At 35.8% G+C, this 22,369-nt stretch overlaps 1 long non-coding RNA gene across 1 annotated transcript in view; it reads right to left on the bottom strand.

The window, feature by feature from the left end:
• Positions 1 to 22,369, bottom strand: part of LOC102161640 — a 491,906-nt gene that overhangs the window by 345,290 nt on the left and 124,247 nt on the right. Inside the window, exon 3 of the long non-coding RNA XR_002339820.1 lies at positions 9,545 to 9,668. This is a non-coding gene — a long non-coding RNA (uncharacterized LOC102161640). The remainder of the gene's footprint in view (positions 1 to 9,544; positions 9,669 to 22,369) is intronic.

Below are 22,369 nucleotides of genomic sequence, written 5' to 3'. Positions count from 1 at the left end.
TTCTACATTTTACAATTGTCAGTTTATATTCTTTGGCCATTTACTAATGGTGAGTTCACTTACTTCTTACTAACTTGATAGTGCTATTTATTAAATATATTATCCCCTTTCCACATATTGCAAATTATCCACTGGATACCTTTTCATTTTCTTTACAGTACTATTACTATAGCTTCTATTACTATTATTCTGTAGGGTTCTCATTTAAGATTAAGTAAATTTTACTTGATATAATGTTCAGAATAAAGAAACTGCCAAATAAACAATAGCTGGTATTTTTTTCTCACATGACCAGAAGGGCCTTCTACCTCCAATATTTAGATTATCTGCCCATTATTTTACTGTTTTGTATTTTACATTCAATTTTATATTCACATCTAATTATTTTCGTGTATGGTTATGAAGGAGAGATTTCACCTAATTACATTTGATTATCCAAATGTCTCCAACACTATACATAGAATTATAATTTATGAAGTATATCTGAGTCCGTTTGAGGGCACTTTATTATACTCCATTTTTGACAAATACTATTCTGTTATAAAACAGTAAGTTTTTATCTAAGTATTCTTTGTCATTTCATACAGCAAGTTTTCTCTCATTTTTCTTCTAATTCTTTGTTGACTAATACATTTTTTCCACATTAGCTTTACTTTATAAAATTATCTTTCCCCCATTCCAAAATATACCTAAGAAATTTTTACTTAAGTTCTAGAGTGAAGATTTTATGTCGTTTTAACCCTGTCTTTTTATCCAAAAGCATTTTATTTATTTATAACTATAATTATAATTTCCACCAGGGAAAAACAGTCTTTCTTTCCACCTTCCAAGTCTCACTTGAGTACTTCCGATTTGCAGATTCTAAGGAAGACTGACTTGGGAAAGGGATTTAGGGATTGTAGTTTCTGACCTCTCCTTGGCAATATGTAAGAGGGTAGCTGCCAATTTATTTTCAGATAATTCAGCACATGAGGCATCTTTCTATGATCAATGATTTAGGGGGATAACTCAAATATTTCCTGAGTATGAATTTTGTTCACTGTTGGTTTGCTATAAATACCACATTACAAAAGCTTCATTCTAATCTTTATTTCCATGTTTACTAAGATTTTTTTTACTAAAAATAAATGTTGAATTATACCAAATGTCTCCCCCGTCTTTAAAATCTCTCCTCCTCTGGCTACAATGACTCCATTCTCTCCTTTTTCCTTCCTCTTTCTTGATCCACCCTTTCACACTATCCTGTTCATTCTCCATTTTCCTTTTTAACATCTGTGTTACCAAGGATTTCATCCTTGGTTTGCTTTCCATGCACATTCACCATTACTATAGTTTCTGTGTGCCTAGCCAAGTTTTACTGAACTCTAAACATAACTCAGCTCTCCATTAAGCTTCTCTTCAAACTCTGTCATAGGATGAGGTCTTTATTTTTTGCTGCAAATCACTTGCTCTTCTTTTATTTCCTGGCTCTACTAAAATCAAGAATTCACCAAGAAGTTTTTGTAGCTCAGTTACAGACAAAAACACCTACCCAATGGCTGGAAACATTAGCGTAACACTTACCCTCTTCTGTATCCAATAAATCACAATTTTCCTTACAAATGTAGTCTGAATATGCTTTCCCTACTATCTTTATTCAAAATCTCACTGTCCCTACTTAAGGTTTTATTGCAGCAATTTCCTAAGAGCTCTATCTCCTCTGCACATCACTCTCACTCACCTAATATATATCTCATACCGGAGATATCTTTCACACATGCAAAATGGATCCTGTGTTTTCCTTATTCAAAAACTCTCTTGACTTGCTATCAGTACCAGGATGAAATTCATGCTTATTAACTACATATTAAAGGCACTAAAGAATCTGAATCCTTCCTTAATTGACAAAAGCTCCCTCTGGTTATATGTTCTATAGCCATTGCTCCACACTGACTCATTCTATTTTACATTTCAATAATGTGTCCCTCCCTTTTTGGCCATAAATGAATCTGCTCCTTCAAGATTATGTTAAAAATAAACACCTCTCTGAAGTCTTTCTGACCCTCTAGATATAGTCTTTTCCAAATTCCTTTTTTCATTTACCTGATTTTATTTTCATCATTTGTTTATATGTTTGACTTCTTCACTAGACTATGAGTGCTGAGGCCATGGAAGTCTAGTGCCTTCTCTATGTCTCTGCGACATGGCAAAATTTAAGTGCTCAATAAGCATCTGATAACTAAATATACATGATATATGTATGTTTTGAAGATGTGCAACCTATTTCAAGCATTAAGCTTAGTTAAGAAAATGTGAAGAAGGAAAACTGACAATTCAGAAAGCCAACAACTTTTACACCAAGGGCTATCACCTGCGGCCAGATGACTTAAGTCATGAGATAATTGAATGGGAGTTAAAAGGTCGAAATAAAGTATATAGTCTTTTCTGTCTCCAGCCTCCCTGAATTTGAGTTTCCATCTATACAATAAACACAACAACATTCTTCCTATTTATCAAAATCATTCTGACAATTAAATGAGGCTGTGTGTAGGGAAGTTCCTTTAAGTTGGGAAGAGATATACAAAAATAAATTATTCTTGTTACTCTAAATTTAATCATGTAAGTCAATCTTTTATTTTTTTTAAATTCTTCAGTTGAATCAGTTTTTATAGAAGAAAACTATGGATCTCATCTGTCAGTACTCCCTCAGCTTATAGCCTAATAAACAAATTAAGAGCTAATCATATATCCACATGAGATAGTGAAAGAATGTATCCTCAGTTTTAGTTTAATCAAAACATACTTAATCAGAAACAGAATATATTCTAGACACTTTTCAGAGAATGTAATAAACTTTATAATACCAGTTCTTTCAAAAATTTTTAAAAAATAATTTACTACTGGTCTGGGATGTATAGCCAATGTAACAAACTTATGGTTACCAAAAGGGAAAGTTGGGGAGGAGGGAAAATTAGGAATTGGGGATTAACATATACACACTACAATATATAAAACAGATAACTAACAAGAACCTACTGTATAGCACAGGGAACTCTACTCAATGTTCTGCAACAACTTAATGGGAAAATAATCTGGAAAAGAATGAATATATGTACATATATAACTGAATCACTTGCCATACATCTGAAACTAAAAACAACACTGTAAAGGAATGATACCCAGTTTAAGTCCAAAGGAGAAAGACAAACACCATATGATATCACTTATATTTGGAATCTAATATACAGCTCAAATGAACCTATCTACAGAAAAGAAACAAAACTCATGGACTTGGAGAACAGACTTGTGGTTGCCAAGAGGGAGGGACTGGAAGTTTGGGGTTAGTAGAAGCAAATTATTGCATTTGGAATGGATAAGCAATGAGATTCTGCTGTATAACCCAAGGAACAATATCTGATCACTTCTGATGGAACATGATGGAGGATAATGTGAAAATATATAACTGGGTTACTTTGCTGTACAGCAGAAATTGACAGAACACTGTAAATCAACCATAGTAAAACAATTTTAACTGTAATAACCTAAAAAAAAACACTAGATACACATAAAGTGTAAATACTAAAATAAATTATGTCTTTATCATTATATGAAATTAATATATTTGTATCCTAGAAAGGCCAAGAAATGCTGCTCAGAATCTATTATGATTAGTAAGAGATTCAACTAAGAGGCTGGATATAAGACAAATACCTTGAAAAATGCAATTTATCAGCAATGACAATAGATATTATATGGGAAAGGGTTCATTTTATACTTTAAACCAAATGGTTAGCATACATTTGGTCCATACCATAAGGTCCTTGATATTTGCTGGACTACCTGGTTATGTCCAAAACATCCATGGAGACATGTGGTCCACACCAAAAGGTCCTTGATATTTAGTCCTGTCCAAAACCTTCTTGCATGGACCAAATATGAGCATAGGCATTATAGATAGTACCAATTTCTAGGACCTTTTGGCATGAACCACACACCTTATGGACCAAAAGTCTTAGAGATGTTTTGAACAGGACAAAATGGCCTATAAGAAACTAAACATATAAAATAGTTAGAAATATGCCAATTTAGAGAAGAAACAATTCTACAAAACTTTTAAGTAGAGAAATATGCAATGTTCCTAAATGGAGTGCTGAATAAAAGAGATGCCTTTTGTAAATAAAATTACAACAATCTATCCTAAACAAAAGCTCAATTTTGAGGGGTTGGCAAGAGGCAGAATTTGACAAAATAACTCAAATTATTCTGAAAGAATATCAAATGAGACCAATTAGAATCTTTTTCTTTACAAAGAAATTTGATGAACTTGCTTTAGCAAGTATTAAAACATATTACACAACTACATTAATAAAGTAAAGCAGTACTTCTATAAGAATAGGCTAATCCTAGTTGAGAATAGTGGGAAAAAGTGTCACACAGATAACTGCTTTAATAATACATTCTCTCTGAGATTTGCCAATTTCCTCTGGCAATTTTCTCTTACCTTCTTATACATTGGTCTACCATTTTGTATTCATCTGGCTCATATAAAATTGTCAATATTCCATTATTTTTATGGCAAATTTATATATCTATTGAAGTTCTTCATTCTTGAGTATTGCAATTAGTATTTTACCTATCTGTCTCACACGGTGTTTCCTTAGTCAGAAAACTTTAAAAACTTTATTCGTGTATCACTAGCACCTAGGCAGTACCTCACCCATTATAAGAGTATAAAAAATTTTAGTTAAGTAAATACTTCAAATTTTTTTTTTAAATTGTGTGACTCTAGCATGGGAGCATACCATTTCTTTTTTTTTTTTTTTAATTGGAGTATAGTTGACTTACAATGTTGTCTTTGTTTCAAGTATACTGTAATGAATCGGTTATATATTATTTTCCCATATAGGTTATTATAAAATATTGAGATTTCCCTGTGCTATACAGTAGGACTTTGATGCTTATATATTTTATATATAGTAGTGTGTATATGTTAATACCAAACTTCTCATTTATCCCTCCCTTTCCTTTTGATGTAAAATTGGTATTTAATAATTGTTAACACAGAAAATTACAAATTGTACTAAATGAATTAGTTTGTGAAAGATGCATTTAAAATGGAAGTTAAATTTTACAGCCCAAACTTGGATCACAAATTCCCACAAATATGCCTGGATACTGGTTTGATACACTATAAATGCATGTCTTTTTAACCTTAGTATTAATTTTTTTAAAAAGGAGAGGATCTTAATCATTTTCCAATCACAACCTAAAAAGTGATCTATGTGAAAGTACCTGTAATGAATCAGTCAATAAAATGAAATGCTATTGTAGAAAAGATATACTTCCTAGAGCACTATCATCTTGCTGGCCATTCTCTCTATTCTGAAAAATTTTTAAGTCAGTTATAGGCACCAACATAAAAAAGAGAAAGACTCCCTGGGACATTGGGTGACAGTGTTACAAGGCTACAAGGTACAATCTCAGTCTGGTGAGAAAGGGCTATGTTTCTTTAGCTTTCTTTATATTGTGCCCAACCCAAGGCAGTGGACATGAGGATGTTTTTAGGGCAACACTGAGCAAAATTAACCTGTGAAATGTTTTCTGCCTTCTGTAGTTCAATTTTATAAATAATTTTTTAAATTTTAAAATATGAGCCAATATTACACCTCAGTTTTAACTGCATTTTAATTTAAATATTTTTAGTATGATGCAGCTATAAAATGATTGCTATAGTATAAATGATACATTCTAGAATAAGTGCCACATTTACAGGTGAAAAGTTTCTTTCTGTGAGCATTTAGAAACCTTGAATGAGGCAGATTCTAAGCTTCAGCCTTATTCTCAAATTATGCTGCTGTTAAAAGTTCTTTTCAGAGTGAAAAAGTCAAACTTACAACCTTGAAATCCATGTCTCTCCCCCTATTTTAACTCTAATATTCTGATGCTCACAGTACTTCTGTCTTCTGGAAGGTGAAAAGGAGTTGTTGAGGAGGAAATTCTTAAAATTAACAACCCCCAAACCCTAGACCTTGAGCCTACGAATACGAAAGAATACTGTTGCCAAATTGACACCAGTCACAAAAGACTTTGAAAATTAATTCAAAAAGAGTTTGCACATGTTGTCAAATCCCTGAATAATATTGCCCTGATCCAAGTAAGCCATTATGGAGGAGTCGGAAATCTCCTATAACAAGCAAATGATTATGGGTGGAATGAGCTGAATTGATTGAAGCAGACATTTGACATCTGGGCATATTTTCCCAGGCCTTGAATCAAAAGATAGTTCATGTTTTTTGGAAATCCAACTACTATTTCCTGCAAGAACTTTCCCTCCAGCAGATTTACCATGGAGGGTGGGCAAGCTAAGACCATCTCTATTCAGCATGGAACGTGGTAAAATTACACTGTGAATTTTCCACACTCACATTTTTAAAGTGTATATGTAATCATATATAGGTAATCAGATCAGAGGAGAATTACAGTCCTGCTTCTTCATTGTCTGCAAGATGACAACAGTGGTTTACACACAAAGTACTGACACATAAAACTCAGATCTTCTTTTAGCACTCCCAAAAAATAGGCACAAAAATGATTTTTGTCATCAACCATATTCTACATGTTTCTGCCAACATACAACTTTTTCAGAGATTTATCTCATCATCCACTGAAAAGTGGAGCAAAAGAATAAATAAAAACTTACTAAAATATCTGGCAAGCTTACAGTGGCCAACCTGCGGCCATCTCCTATGATCTTTGCATGATCAGTAAAGAGTAATGTAGTCAGTAAGTCCAAAAAAAGAAAAAATATGCTTGGGCTTTGAAATTCAGATAAGGTGGTTTTATGGTTTTAATTACATTGTAATAACTACATAGAAGTAAATATAATCTTCCTGTTTTAAGTTAGGTGAACATCTGTCATAAATAATTCCAATGCTCTTTCTTTTGTAAACTAATTACACAATAGACCCTATAAATTCATGGAGTGTTAGGATGCAGAATTTAATTACACAATTCACTTAAGCAAAGTTTTACTCTTGCTTCAGCACAGTTCACAATTCTCTTTCACAGAACGTAGCAAGAATGCATTACAAAATGCCCATGTTGATTTCAGGTTAGAAAGAAAGGTAAAGAAAAGCTTCCTGACAACTTTCCTACCTCTGTCTCTTAACCTAAATAAGATGAACTAGTGTCATTTATTCTGAACAGAGGTTAAAGTAATCACATAATACAGGTGCACTATTTTTAAATCACTTAACTTGTAAGTGATGTGCTTTTTGGAATTCTGTAGGAATCATAAGCAAGAACTCATTTATTCACTTATTACCCATAAATCAATACTCATTCATCATCTACTGTATGGCAGAAAAAAATATTATATGCTAGAACTATAAAGAAATACAGAAATTCTCATTATGTTGAGACAAACAATAGAGATTATTAGAATATGTTCTAAAAGACATAGATATATATGTTCTGGGACCCCAGAGAAGCTACTCCTAGAGGGAGTCAAAAGAATGAAAGGTAACATTATGAGGCACATCTTCCAGTTGGTTGCAAGGAGCAGAGACTCAGTATTGTGTTGAGCCTGAGAGGTTTTTTGTTTGTTTGTTTTGGGATGGAGCACATTAACTACAAGCCCAAGGTGCCAACTCTCTTCTCTGTACTTTTCCAAGGGATTCATACCTGATGACTGCTTTGTCTTCCTGCTTCATGGCCCTCTCTGTGCTCTCAGTTCTCTTACTACAGGCTGACCATTTATTACTAAATAGCAATCCTGTCCATATTTTCTAGTCTAGCTTCTACAGGTCACAAGTATTGGACCAAATCCTTCACACAAGTCCACTTCATAACCATTAGCCAATCTGAAGACAGATTATTTTGGATTTTAGTCCACCCTTGATCAAAGCAATAGCAACTCTTATACAAGAACCATTAATATAATGTTGTTGTGTAGAGTACTAAGGAGCAGGGCAATTTTTCCCAGAAAGGCAAGTTGAAGGCAGTAGGCATTGAAAACCTTGCAATTCTAAAGTATGAATACAAATTTGCTGTGTAAGTAAGGTTAGAAATATCATGAGAAGCAACACTGTCTACATGGATATGAAGATATAATAATAATGATAATAACTACCAGTTATGAAAACTCTACTATGCTTTAGTTACTATGATAAGTTCTTTACATATATCAAGACTAATGCTGAAAATAACTATGTGAATCATGACTGTCATTCCCATTGAAGAGAAGATAAAATAGATTTTCAGAGAGGTTAGGTAGTTTGCTCGAGGTTAAGTAGCTCATAATTGCCAAATCCAGGATTTGAATCTGGATATACCTGCCTGCCAAAATCTGTGTCTTTCTACTGCCCCATGCTGTTCTTTGCAGTCTTGAAAGAACCTGGGACATTTCTGTGATTACAGATGTGGCTATGATGAGTATAGGAGAAAGTTAAACTAGAATAATAAAAGTGGGTTTGGAACAACTTATATATATATGATGATTACACTAATAGTTTGCCATTGTCCTATACAAGATCTCCCTGGAAAGTGACAGGACAAGGTGGACAGATATTCGAAGCAGAGAGACATAGGAGGCAGGTGAATTATAGTTTAAAAATACAACTTGAATGTCTGAAGTAAAGCAGCTGCCATGAGGCAATTTGAAGGGGAAAATGATTTGGAGATTTTGGAAGTAAAGGGAAGCAAAGAAAAGTGGAGGAAATGTTAACATTCATGGGGCAGGGAAGACAAGCAGATGAAAAAACCTGAATAAGAGTATCCAGCAAGAGAGGAAAGAACACATCACGGAACCCAGGTGGGGAAAGCGTTTCAAGACAGTGGTGTTGAATGATGTAGAGTGCTCCATTGAAATAAGGACCTAAATGGAAATGTGGTAGCAAAAAAAAATCTACTTCCCGTAAGGCTGATTAGAAAGCATTAAGCAAGAGAAATGCTAAAAAGTCCTTGCAATTATCCCTCCCACACACAGTATTCAGGAAAAAGAAAAATTTCCTTCTCAGAGTCAAGGTTATTTGTGTAGAAATTACTGATGCTTCAGAAATGGAAATCTTCTCCAGAGCAATACAACAACTGAAGGTAAGCTCCATGAAAGGAGTCTATCAAGGCACAGCTTCCAGACCAGTTTATCTCATTCCAGGCTAAGGGTCATTCAGGTCCAAATTTCATGTATTTTCTCTCCAAAAGTTATTGTATCTTAACTCTCCAAATTAATTGTGAACATAACTAACCTTCTGGTTCCAAAAGCTTCCAGAATATTATTCAAATGATGGAATACTTGGAACTTGCTATTTTATTGATTAAAAGAACAAATGGCTATTTCAGTGCATTATTCTTTGTTATTCTTATCATACAGAGTAAAACTATAGGACATTTTAAATTTCAAATCCTTCATATACTATATCCCTCCATGTGGGCTGTTGGGAGGATGAAGAGGGACTAAGGTAGCCATTAATGCTGGTCCACTAAATACTGATGTCTCTCCCTCCAGAAACATGGCAGGATTGTGACTGTCTGCTTTCTTACAGTTGTGTATGGCCATATGACTTACCTCAGCAAATGAAATGGGACAAATGGCAGTCTGGGTGTATAGTAGTACATTATTCACCATGCTCTTGCTTTCCTCTGTCACAGCAACTGGCCGGTTCCAAGGGATCACTCTCTCAGTCTGAGATCTAAGCAAGAAGAATAACATGGACCAGAATCTCCAATCAATTCATGATGGACAAACACACAACCTGATCAAGAATAACTTCTGTTGTTTAAAGCCATGAGATATGGGTGTTTGTTACTACAAGTAATCTAGTTTGCCTGAATGTGTATCCATAGTGTGTGTAGTCTGTGCAGCAGTGAGAAAGATGTGGCAGAGTAGAAAGAAAGAAGTTTGGAGAGAATTTCACCATCACAAACAAAACTCATAATTAGAGCTGACTTTATTCATGAAAAATAAGTTCTGAATGAATAGGCATGTGGGAATAGGAGGGGAAAACACACAGGACAGTCCAGTATATAAGTGGCTCAGGCAAGGCTACCTGTAATCATTCACCTTTGGTAGCCACCACAGTACTAGCTGTATTCAGAGAGACTTGTAACACTGTGTGTTATGACCAGCTGGAAACAAGAATGAAATGATTCATCTTGCTCAAAGATGACACATGGTAAAACCATGGAGAAGTAGCAGTCCTGATAGATTTGATGCTGTGGATCTGGAACACCAGGAATTGTGCTTAGGGCCTGTTAATTCTCCCACATTCAATTGATTTTTATCAGCTAGTAAGGGTAAAGTTTACGCTGGAGCCTCAATATTGGCAAGAATTTGTTTTAAGACAAAGGCAGTACTATTTTCATCACATGGTTAAAAATATACACATTGGTTTGGCAATTTCTTAGTTGTATACGGGTGCAATGCGTTTTAAAATTCTGTGAATTCTGAAGGCTAGTATCTTTTTAAAAACTTTGGAAGAAAATTGTAAATTTAGAAAATTTCGTGTTAATGCTTAAGGAAGTTCATATATTTAATACCAGGAGTAATGAAATGAAATAAACGTTGAAAAAGAGTTATTAAATAGGATAAATATATATATGGCAAAATATTTTAATGATTCTAATAATTACATATATTAAAAAAACTTATGCAAACAAAATATTTGCCTCCAGAAGTATGAGTTTTTTGTTATCTTATTGCTTATCTATTTTCTGAACATAAATTGCCTGTGGAAAAATCAGATTTGCTTAAACAAGAAAATAGTATAAATGGGCTATTGAGAATATTTTAATAAGAGAAAACTATTCTTTTAGAAAAATTGAACATAGGCTGCATTGCTGCTAGAAGGGAAAAAAACGTAATAATATATGAAAGGTTTATAAGGTAATTTGTAATTTGGGCTACAGCAACTACCAAAGTTTTAGAGGCAAATGTTCCAAATTCATTTGAATGTGACTATATTAGTCCTGTAGCATACTGCAAGAGCTTCAGTACATCCAAATAGTGAAATATTTGGTTTGTACTTGATAGAATTATCCAGAATTATCTTTAAACCCCATGTGCTATATGTAAAGGAAATTTGTCTCAGGTTGTTTCATACATTGAACTTTGAGTTAAGAAGCCCTTGAAACAGAAATAGTTTTCCCCATAATTTATAGCCCAAGTTCTTATAATCTTCTCCTTCTCTTTACTAGCCCCCTCCTTCCAAATTTTTTAATCTGCACCTCAAATATTGACATGATTTATTTGAAATGATAAGAAAAAAGTACTCTAGAGTGCCAAGGTAATTCATGAGTCCTGAGTTGAATAGCCAAAAGTCCATTTTTCTACTGCTACAGAAATGTATCTAAGTAATATATTATATGTATACATACATACATATTACATTTATATAGTATACATACACACACATGCACATATTTTTTTTCAGCTGTACATGGTATACAGGGGTTGAACCCATGACATAGCAATGACCCAAGCCACAGCAGTGACAATGCTGGATCCTTAACCACTAGGCTACCAGGAAACTCTGATATATATAAAATACATATACACACACATACACATATATATTTAAATATATATTTAAATCTACATTTCATTTATATATATTTAACATATATTACTTATATTAGATATGTTTGAATATAAAGATATACTAAATATGAGATGTACCAATAATATATTATACTAGATAAATATTTAACATTAGAATATATTTATAAGCATGATGGATCACAATTAACCTAGAACAATGTTTGGTATATGATGGGCATCCAGTATACATTTGTTGAACAAACTTTAAATCCATTAATTCATTCATATCTATGAAAAAGGAATCTTTTGATATCAAATAGCTACCTGAAGATATCTAAAAAATAAAACTATTACTGCTATGAAACATTGTTAAACATTATGAAAGGACTACCCATATGTTAATGCAAACATTGGGAGATTCTATTAATTTTAAAGGACTGTGGGATAGACATTCAAAATAGTGATCTTAAATGTCCATCAACAGAGAATTAGATAAAGATGTAGTACATATCAACAATGAAATATTACTCGGCCATAAAAAAGGAATGAAATTATGCCACTTGTAGCAACATGGATGCAACTAAAGAATATCTTACTAAGTGAAGTTTAAGATAGAGAAAGACAAATAGCATGAGTCACTAATAAGTAGAATCTAATAAAAATGATACAAAATAACTTACAAAATAGAAACAGACTCAGATTTTAAAATCAAATTTATGGTTAGCAAAGAGGAAATGCAGTAGGAAGGGATATATTAGGGGGTTGGGATTGACATCTGTCGATTTTCTATTGTACAGCATGGTGACCATACATGTATAGATGACTATGACTATTTCTAAAGCTTCATATCTTCCTTTCTCTTTACATTTTGGCCACACTAGTATATTCTAGGTTTCATTTATGTGTCATTCAGACTCACACTAAGAATGTGGTGCATGTTTTTCTTCCTAATGGAATTCCATCTCCACTATATTTATGTCAATTGATCCTACTTAGCTGTCAGTTTAATCATTATCTCCTCACTTTCCTTACCTTCCCAACTAGGTCAAAACCTTCCATATATACATTCAGAGCACCAGATATTGGTCATTGACGTACTTTGCAATTTTACATTTAATTTTATGATTATTTAGTTAACATCTTTCACTGTGACAATAAATTCCATTAGAGCAAGGACTATATTTGGTTTCTTCACTACTAGATTTTAACTTATTACACTCTAGGTATGTAATTAATATTTGTTAAAGAAATAACTGAAGGGGAATTCCCATTGTGGCTCAGTGGTAATGAACCTGACTAGTATCCAAGAGGATGCAGATTTGATTCCTGGCCTTGCCCAGTGGATTAAGGATCCGGCATTGCCATGAGCTGTGGTGTATGTCACAGATGTGGCTCAGATCTGGTGTTGCCATGGCTGTGATGTAGGCTGGCAGTTGCAGATCTGATTCAACACCTAGCCTGGGAAATTCCATATCCCTCTGGTGTGGCCCTAAAAACCAATAAATAAATAAATAAATAAATAACTGAAGGAAAGTCTCCATCTTAACACAGATTGTCAACTACTCAGAACATTTTTCAGCCTCTTTATTTACAGATTATACACATTCATATGATTTCCTTGTTCATTTACTTACCATAACCCTCTAGAAAAATACAACACATTATGCTATTAAAATCTGAAATACACAAAAACAATAACTGCATCTGTCAAAATTACGATTTAACAGCTCAACTATGGAATTTTTAATGTGAAAAAAAGCTAATGATTTTAAACAAGTTTTACTTTGGCATGTTTAACTGGAAGGAGAGAAGATAGGAACTTTGAGTTCATACAAAGTACCAGAGATTGTGCCGGGTTTCATGTATTTTCTTACAATTACATTTAATTGTGCCATGTAGGTATATTTTCATAATTTTATAGATGAGGAAACTGAAGCTCAGAGAATTTAAGCATTTTGTTCAAAGTTGTATGACCAGTAACTGACCAGTTCACATTGCTCATTAGAATCATATAATTCTAAAGTTCTTACCCTGAAAAAGAATGAAGATTTTTCTGACAAGACACAATCCAAATAACTCTGAAACAATGAAAATTACAGGCCTAGCCCCATCACTTAGTCTTCCAAACACGATACTCTATTTTTCACTTGGGTCATTTCATCTGGCAAAATATATTAAGCAATTACAACATACTCGGAGTCATAAGACCTATTTAGCAAACAGAGAAGGGAAAGAATGAATGGCCACCAAATTTTGGTTTACAAGCAATATCCTTTCTGTGACCTGTATTCCTATTCATTAACATATGGTTTAAATTTTGGCTTTCCTATGAGTTGTAGTCAAAGTACATTCAATACATGTTAAGTAAAAATTAGTGTCTCCTCTATTCAAATGCTTCAATGGGAAGAAAGTGTTTTAATGAGATCCAAGAGAGGCAAACTCACTGAATTTTCTAGTTTTCATACTGCGGCACTTTTATATATATATATGCTTAGCGATATGGACAGTTTCAGGAAAACTGTTATTTTCTTACTGCTATTTTCCAAAACCTTCTGTTCCTATTGAAAACTAAAAATGAGTTATGCAAGAAAAATAGTGGCATATCCACTACACTAAAAGGAAAAATTCTGCACCAAGTCACACAATACTATCAATATCTCCACATTCTAAAAATGATAGTTTGAATCATAGAACAAATGATGCTCAGTCAATATATAACATTAACTTTTGAGTTAAAAGATAAATAATATTGCATTTTCTTATTTTTTAAAACTACAGACCATACATGAACCATGAAAGATGGAAAATAAAAGCTGTACTTGTAAAGAGATTATAGGAAATAACTTCTAGGGAGGATCTAGTTCAATAATAGGGATGTCTCCAGTAAAACAATCAAAACTGGCCAAAAAAATTTTTTTTAATCATTTAATGTTGCCTTTTAATGGAAATTGTTACAAAGTACTTTGGACAAGTAAGCAAATGCTACTTTCTCCCTTTTCTTTTCACAGGTATTACTCCCGCCATGTTTTTTTGTTTGTTTGTTTGTTTTGTTTTTTTGTTTTTCATTTCTAAGTCCATCTCAGACTCTGTTTCCAAAAGAACTTAAACTGTAACAGTGGCACTGGAAGTAATCCATAAAAGTAAAATAGAATTTATGGACTAGGTCATTTAGTGTCTGGTTAATAATGAGAACTCCAAACCCAACAGTGAATTATGCTCAATTGTCCCTTGCACAAGATGACCATACTTGCTGTTGATCTGCCTATGGACAGGAATTTAGTGGCAAGATGCCATAATGGAGTCATAAATATATGGAAGAAATGACAAATCCAAGAATACTCAAATGATTGTTACCAAGTCTTGATCTTTAAAAACTGAGAGGAATAAACAATTGACGATTATGAAAGCTAGAGGATTTTTTTGGTGGTCTGAAAAAAAGCTCTCATCTCATGCAGTAGGAAAGCAGAAAAACAATAAAAATCAAATACAGGATCTTAGAATGACAGTGGCTGACCTCCAAAGATAGTTGAATGTCTAACCAAGCCAGGCCTAGGAAACCTGAAAAACAGCTGTATGGAATAGAAATCTTTCAGTGGGTGCCTAAAGATTTGATTCCCAAGACTTCTCTGAACCTTCAGAACCTGCATAACTGGGCCACTGCTCTCCATTAAGAGCTAGCTTGTGCTCCATATGAGAAGATAATTCAGAAGGCTTTACCTCACAAGGCAAAAGGTGCTCCTCCAGAGGTTGCCTACACCTCTTGGCTTCCAGGCTCACGGGGTTATGTAAGAGCATAACCCATCCAGGGAAGTGCTAGACCTGATACAGGAGGAAAATCTGCAAGTATTAGAAAGTATGCCCCATGGGAATGGATTTTGAAAATACCAAATTAAGAGGCCAGAACATTAGCCTGCATAAGGGACACTTTATTGGTTTGGTGGGAGATTCTTCAATTAAAAGATTTGATATCATGGTAAGAACCTCAGCAGATGGTACAAATTCTCTGCTAGGGTGTCTTCTAGTCTGAAAAAAGCAATGGCCCATGCTGGAAAAGTTGAAATGCCAGAAATACTGTGGCAGACAGTAGAAGGCATTAAAAGAATCAGAAAAGAGTCCCCACTGTGGCACAATGGGACTGGTGGCGTCTTGGGAGCACTGGGATGCAGGTTCAATCCCTGGCCTGGCACAATGGGTTAGGGATCCAGTGTTGCCGCAACTATGGCTTAAGTCTGGACTGTGGCTCAGATCGATCCCTGGCCCAGGAACCCCACATGCCACAGGGTGGCCCCCCATGAAAAGAATCAGGGAAGTGATGAGCGTGTTAGAGTGGACATGTTTGTTAAGACCAAAGAGCTAGCAGAGGATTACATTCCACAGGAGAGACCATAAATCTGAGATCATACCATTCACCAAGATCACAGGAATGCACTGGTGAGAGGGGTTCCAGCATCACTAAGTTTAGTGGTGGCTCTCCTTTGCAGGCCAGGGCTAACTGTAGATCAGGCTATCAGAGAACTTGGCTCACTGATAACCATGAAGCAACAGCACCCCAAAGCAATAGCAGTCAAGTTAAGTGGCCTTACCCTCAGCTATCGGTGGGTTGTAATTACAGTAAGAACTAACAACTCTAAATGGCAGCCAAGAGGGTCTCACCTGTTGAGAATAATAGAGATGGCTAATACAACACAGCATTCTAGGGTCAAACTAGATGGGTAACCAGCAAAGGAACTAAGTGTATATATAATGCAAAGAAACCAAGAACCAATGAGCAGTTGTTCCAATAAAAATTCCTAATTCCTTACCCTACTCTAGGCCTGAGGTAGTTTTCAAATGCAGGATCTGCTAAAGATCCAATCCCCAGGTGCCGAAGGTAAAGGGACCTGTAACACTGTGCGTGGCAAGTAAACACTGAAATGGATTTTTCCAGTTCTTCCACAAGGGGACCTAGAGCCATTATTTTTTATGTGGCTATACACTGAAAAAGGGTAATACCTGACATTCAGAAGACATATGGCACAGGGTCCAAGGTATCAGACATTGATAGCTGGACACTCAAAATGTCACTATTGTGCATCTGGTAGACTAGGAGCTTTGAGGAGCTAGGAAATAAATAGGATCCTGGTCAAAGTCCGATGTAAAGTGTGTCTATTGGGGTTCACAGACCCACCCAGGGATTATTTCTCCAAACTTGAAATATATAGTTGGTATGGATGTACAAGAACACATGGGCCTTAGCTAATGTAATAAAGGTGAAGGGAGAGCCTTTGAATGTTGCCCATGAACACACTTCAGCTTAAAAAGTAAATCACAAGGAACATACAAAAAAAAAAAAAAAAAAAAAAAAAAAAAAAAAAAAAAAAAAAAAAAAAAAAAAAAAAGTAAATCACAAGGAACATACAATCTGGGAATCTGGTGGAGATTTACGCCACTTTTAAATATCTAAAAGATGCACCTAAAGGATGCAGATGTCATTTAATATTCCCATTTAATTCACCAGTCTGGACACTGGAGAAAGAAGATAGATCATGAAGAATGATTTTGAACTCAGCCAAGTAAAAATTAGCCCTGTTTGCAGCTGTCAAGCAGACATGGCATCATTGCTAGAGCAAATTAATATGGCCTCGGGCACATGGTATATGGCCACTGATACTAGGAATGCATTCTTTCTATCTAAATCAAGAAAGGGGATTAGAAATAGTTTCCATACATAGGTAATTAACAAGAACATTGATAGTTTGGCCTCTGACATAATTTTATCCGGAGATACAGAGCCTGTAGACAAACATCCATCAGCTTGTCCATCCCACAAAACATTATACTGATCCATGTCCATCTCACAGAACACTATACTGATCCATTATACCAACGACATCATGCTAACCAATCAGTTTAAGAGGTTACCATGCATGCTAGAGGCCTTAATGAGATCCATGTTTCCAAATAATGAGGACAAACTTTGTGGAAATGTAGGCCTTTGTCATTTTTTTCCTTCTTAATTTAGGCCCTTGTAATTTTTTTTCCTTCCTTTTATAGCCACACCTGCAGCATATGGAAGTTCCCAGGCAAGAGGTCAAATCAGAGCTGCAGCTGAGGCCTGCACCACAGACATGGCAACACCAGATCTGAGCAACATGTGTGATCTATGCCACAGCTTGTGGCAATGGATCTTTAACCACTGAGTGAGGCCAGGGATAGAACCCACATTCTCACAGACACTATGTTGGGTTCTTAACCCACTGAACCACAACGGGAATAGCAGGCCTCTCTAATTTCAATAATTTTTAAGGATCCACTATTCAGGGATGTCATGATATCCCCTCCAAAGTGAAAGACAAAAATGCTTCATCTTCCATCTCCTATCATGAAGAAGCACAAGACCTGGAAGCAACACCATACTCCAGCTGCTAGTTTCTCCAGCATCCATCTCAATCTTATCCTGGTTACAGTAATCTTAGAGCCATTCTCAGTAATGGCTGATCAAGGCAGTGATAATAAGGTCAGAGTCTTCTTGGAGTTGCCTCCAACTAATGAACAAGTCATGATACAAGGGCCTCACTATTTTCACCCAATGGCTGACTCCTCTATCCATTGGGCTATCTTTGCTCTACACTCCTCACTAGCCTGTCTGATTGGTAGTGCAATCTGAGAGCTCCTCCTATACATTCCTTCTTCTACTTTTTCTTTCACAGATGTTACTCTGAAACGAAATGATATCTATATGAATCTATATATGATTTATATTAAATGTTACATATTAATTAGCTTAAACTTTAACTCTACCCATAGTCATTTACCCTATTCAAGATCCATACTCCAAGAATGTTTAGTTTTCATACTAAATAGTCCAGACTCCTACATGTGTTTCTCTTATTCACATATCACTTAAAAATGGAACACTGTCAATTGCATACTAATGTCAAAATGTGTCTTTATTGGTAAAATTAAAGGCTTCCTTGTTAGGAGGATACATTTAGATAACTAACTGAAACAAAAGTTATTCAAGGAAAGTGAACTGGCTCAAAGTATTTTAGAGCTAATCTCCTATACTTTCATGGACAGGTTATAATAATCTTATAAAAACTGTCCTCCGTCCTCTTTAGGGATACTGCTGGAGGTTTAATGCATAGTCCTGCAACCAGCCATTAATTTAGGAAGATTTCCATAGGCTTAATGCTCACAAGTCAGTGTAGCAGAGTTCTTCCTCTGAAATGTTGCTGTGTCTCCCTCTAATGATCTTTCATGCAAGAAGGTAGGAAGAATTCCCAAAAGGAAAAAGTCAGGAGTTTCATCAAGTTTATAGAATAAGGTTATGTAAATTATTCTCTCTTAACTGAGATTGTTAGCTTAATGAATTTCTGTACATGCTGCAGGTTTCTGTGTAAAACTTGCTTTAATTAAACTGGAGAGGGAGTGGTGAAGTAGCCAACATTTACTCACTTCAGAATTTTCTGACCACATGGGAGTTTCTGAGCCACATTGTGGCTCGGCGGGTTACAAACCTGACTAGCATCCATGAGGATGTGGGATCAATCCCTGGCCTCACTCAGTGGTTCAGGATCCAGCACTGCCATGAGCTGTGGTATAGGTCACAGACACAGCAAAGATCTGGTGTTGCTATGGCTGCAGTGTAAGCCAGCAGTTGCCGCTCTGATTCAATCCCTAGCCCAGGAACTTCCATATGCCATAGATAGGGCTCTAAAAAGCAAAAATAAAAAAATTCCCAATTACCATTATATAATCACCCCCACAAAAGTAAGAGTTTCTCATGAAAGATTGGTAATTTGTAATTTAAGTCTTCTAGCATCTACTTACATAAATCCAAGATGACTGGAGAAGGAAGGAACACTTGATATAATTCATTCAAGTACTACAAAGAGATCAAATAAAAGACTCAGTAGTTAATAGAAATATATTAATGGGCTAGGGGGTTTTCTCTTTGAGTTGGAAAATATTAAATACTTTAAATAAAAATCAGTGAAATCCCTATAGACATGATTTATGCAGTAAATTTAAAGAATTTTGCCAAATGTAAATACATAATTTTTAACCAAACTGATATAAACTGGATTAGTCTATTGAGGCAGTGTTTGCTGACTTTAAAAGTATAGCCAAACCATATGCGTAACTGGGTCACCATGCTGTACAGTAGAAAAAAAAAAATAATGTGTATTGGAGAAATTTTAAAAATTAATAAAAAATAAAAGTATAGCCAAATCCTGATGTATAGATAGAAGTATGTTTTAAGTATACTTCTAGAATAATTTTGCCATATAACTGCTAATCTTAAACCTGATCTTTAAAATGTCTTTTGGCGTTCCCGTCGTGGCGCAGTGGTTAACGAATCTGACTAGGAACCATGAGGTTGCAGGTTCGATCCCTGGCCTTGCTCAGTGGGTTAAGGATCTGGCATTGCTATGCGCTGTGGTGTAGGTTGCAGACACAGCTTGGATCCCACGTTGCTGTGGCCCTGGCATAGGCCGATGGCTATAGCTCTGATTCGACCCCTAGCCTGGAACCTCCATATGCTGTGGGAGCGGCCCTAAAAAAGGGAAAAACACAAAAATAAATAAATAAATAAAATGTCTTTTAACTAAGAAAATAGTGAAGAGCACGTGTGCAAACTATCATAGATTTAAAAAAATTAATTTCTATAATCTTCTTTGGTGTCCCAGAAATGGGACATAGTTTACCTGGTAGATTGCAAATATTCCAAAAGGAAGGACTCATTCAATAATCCTCTAACAGATGCTAAATTCCTATAGTCCATAGTGGGAACATTATAAGGATAAGGCTATATACAAAGCAGTTACATCACAGTTAAAATTTCTAAGGCTGTGAACAATGACAATATTAACAGACCTAAATGAAAGCTCAAAGTTTAGAGAGTATATAATAAGCCAATTAGAAGGTTACTAAGGGATATTTTGAATAGAGATTTATTGCAAAGCCTGAAAGTAAACAATTGATAATCACTGATAAAAATAACGCCAAATACTTATTTTTAAATAGTATCATTTTTGGTAACTATTGTAGATTTTTATAAAATTATGGACAATATGTATAATTGATTCTTGAATAATTCAGGGGTTAAGGGCTCCCACCCTCCCCATAACCTAAAATCTGCCAGTAACTTTACAATCAGGCCTCCAATATTCACAGTTGTGAATGTGTGGATTCAACCAAATACAAGTTTTGCAGTACTGTAGTAGGTATTTACTGGGAAAAAAAAAATCCAGGCAGGATCAAGATGGTGGAGGAGTAAGATGTCACATTCACGTTCTCCCACAAACACATCAAAAAAAAAAAAAAAAACAACCATCTACATGTAGAATGATTTGCACAGAACATCTGTTGAACCCTTACAGAAGACCTTAAACTTCCAAAAAGGGCAAAAAAAATCCACATAACTGGGTAGAACAAAAGGAAAAGGAGAGAGAGAGAAAGGAATAAGAACAGGACTAGCACTCCTGAGAAGAAGCTGTGAAAGAGCAAAGGAACACACACCCTGGGAAGACTCCTGATGAGGAGATCAGCTGAGATGGAGGGAACTCAAAGCCTGCAACAGCTGGACTGAGGAGGGCAAAGCAGAGAGAGAACTGCACAGACCATAAGTACCACCTCGCAGGATACCACAGTCTGAAATGCTCAGGTGGGGGCTGGGCACTGAAACTCAGGCTTCAGAGGTCAGTTCCGGGAAGAGGAGTAGGGTTGCCTCTGGGGAAACAGCCAGAGGGGCTAGGGAGCAGTGTGCCAAGGGCTGGGGAGCAGAACAGCAAAGCCAAGGGAACCCAGGAGGAGGTCTGGGCCTGCAAAAGAAGCAAGGCAACATTGTTGGGGAGGACAAGAGGAGGAAGGAAAGACTGCTGTAGGGATATCTTTCTCTGCACATGTGCAGACTCTTAAGAGGGCGGGATTATGGGTGGCAAGGCACCTCTTGTGTGGGCTAAGTGCAATGGAGTGAGTCTTATGTAGTCTCCAGGCATCAGGGGAAAATTGAGTCATCTCAGACTTCAGAGGTGGGCATGGTCAACTACCAAAAGGGGTCTAGGAACAGCACCACAGAAGTCAGCACAGAGGAGGGTGCTGAAACTGAGTACCACCCACTGTTGCTCTCACTCCCCTGGGAATGCACATGCCCTGCCACTGCCACTGCCAAACACTAGGAACCATGAGGTTGCGGGTTTGATCCCTGGCCTTGCTCAGTGGGTTGAGGATCTGGCATTGCTGTGAGCTGTGGTGTAGGTCGCAGAGGTGACTTGGATCCCAGCGTTGCTGTTGCTCTGGCGTAGGCCAGCTGCTACAGTTCCCATTACACCCCTAGCCTAGGAACCTCCATATGCCATGGGAGCAGCCCTAGAAGAGCAAAAAGACCAAAAAAAAAAAAAAAAATGTAAAAAGAAACGGGATGAAGCTACCTACCATCACCTGAATACCAAAAACAGACAAAGATACTACTGAAAAAAAAAAGCCAGTATCTTTGATGAATATAGACACAAAAATTCACAACAAAATTTTAGCGAACTGAATCCAACAACATATAAAAAAGATCATACACCACAAGCAAGTGGGATTCATCCCAAGTTCACAAGGATGGTTCAACATATGCAAATCAATCAACATCATCCACTACATTAAGAAAAGTCAAAAACCACATGATCATCTCAATAGATGCAGAAAAAGCATTTCACAAAATCCAGCATCCATTCATAAGACAAACTCTTACCAAAGTGGGTATCAAGGCAACATACCTTAACACAATAAAAGCCATTTATGACAAACCCACAGCAAATATAATACTCGATGGAGAAAAGCTGAAAGCCTCCTGCTCATATCTGGAACAAGACAAAGATGCCC

Source organism: Sus scrofa, chromosome 16 (assembly GCF_000003025.6).
Source record: "Sus scrofa isolate TJ Tabasco breed Duroc chromosome 16, Sscrofa11.1, whole genome shotgun sequence".
Lineage (NCBI taxonomy): Eukaryota > Metazoa > Chordata > Mammalia > Artiodactyla > Suidae > Sus > Sus scrofa.
Note: the sequence above shows the minus strand (reverse complement) of the source record. Positions and strands in the feature narration are given on the sequence as shown.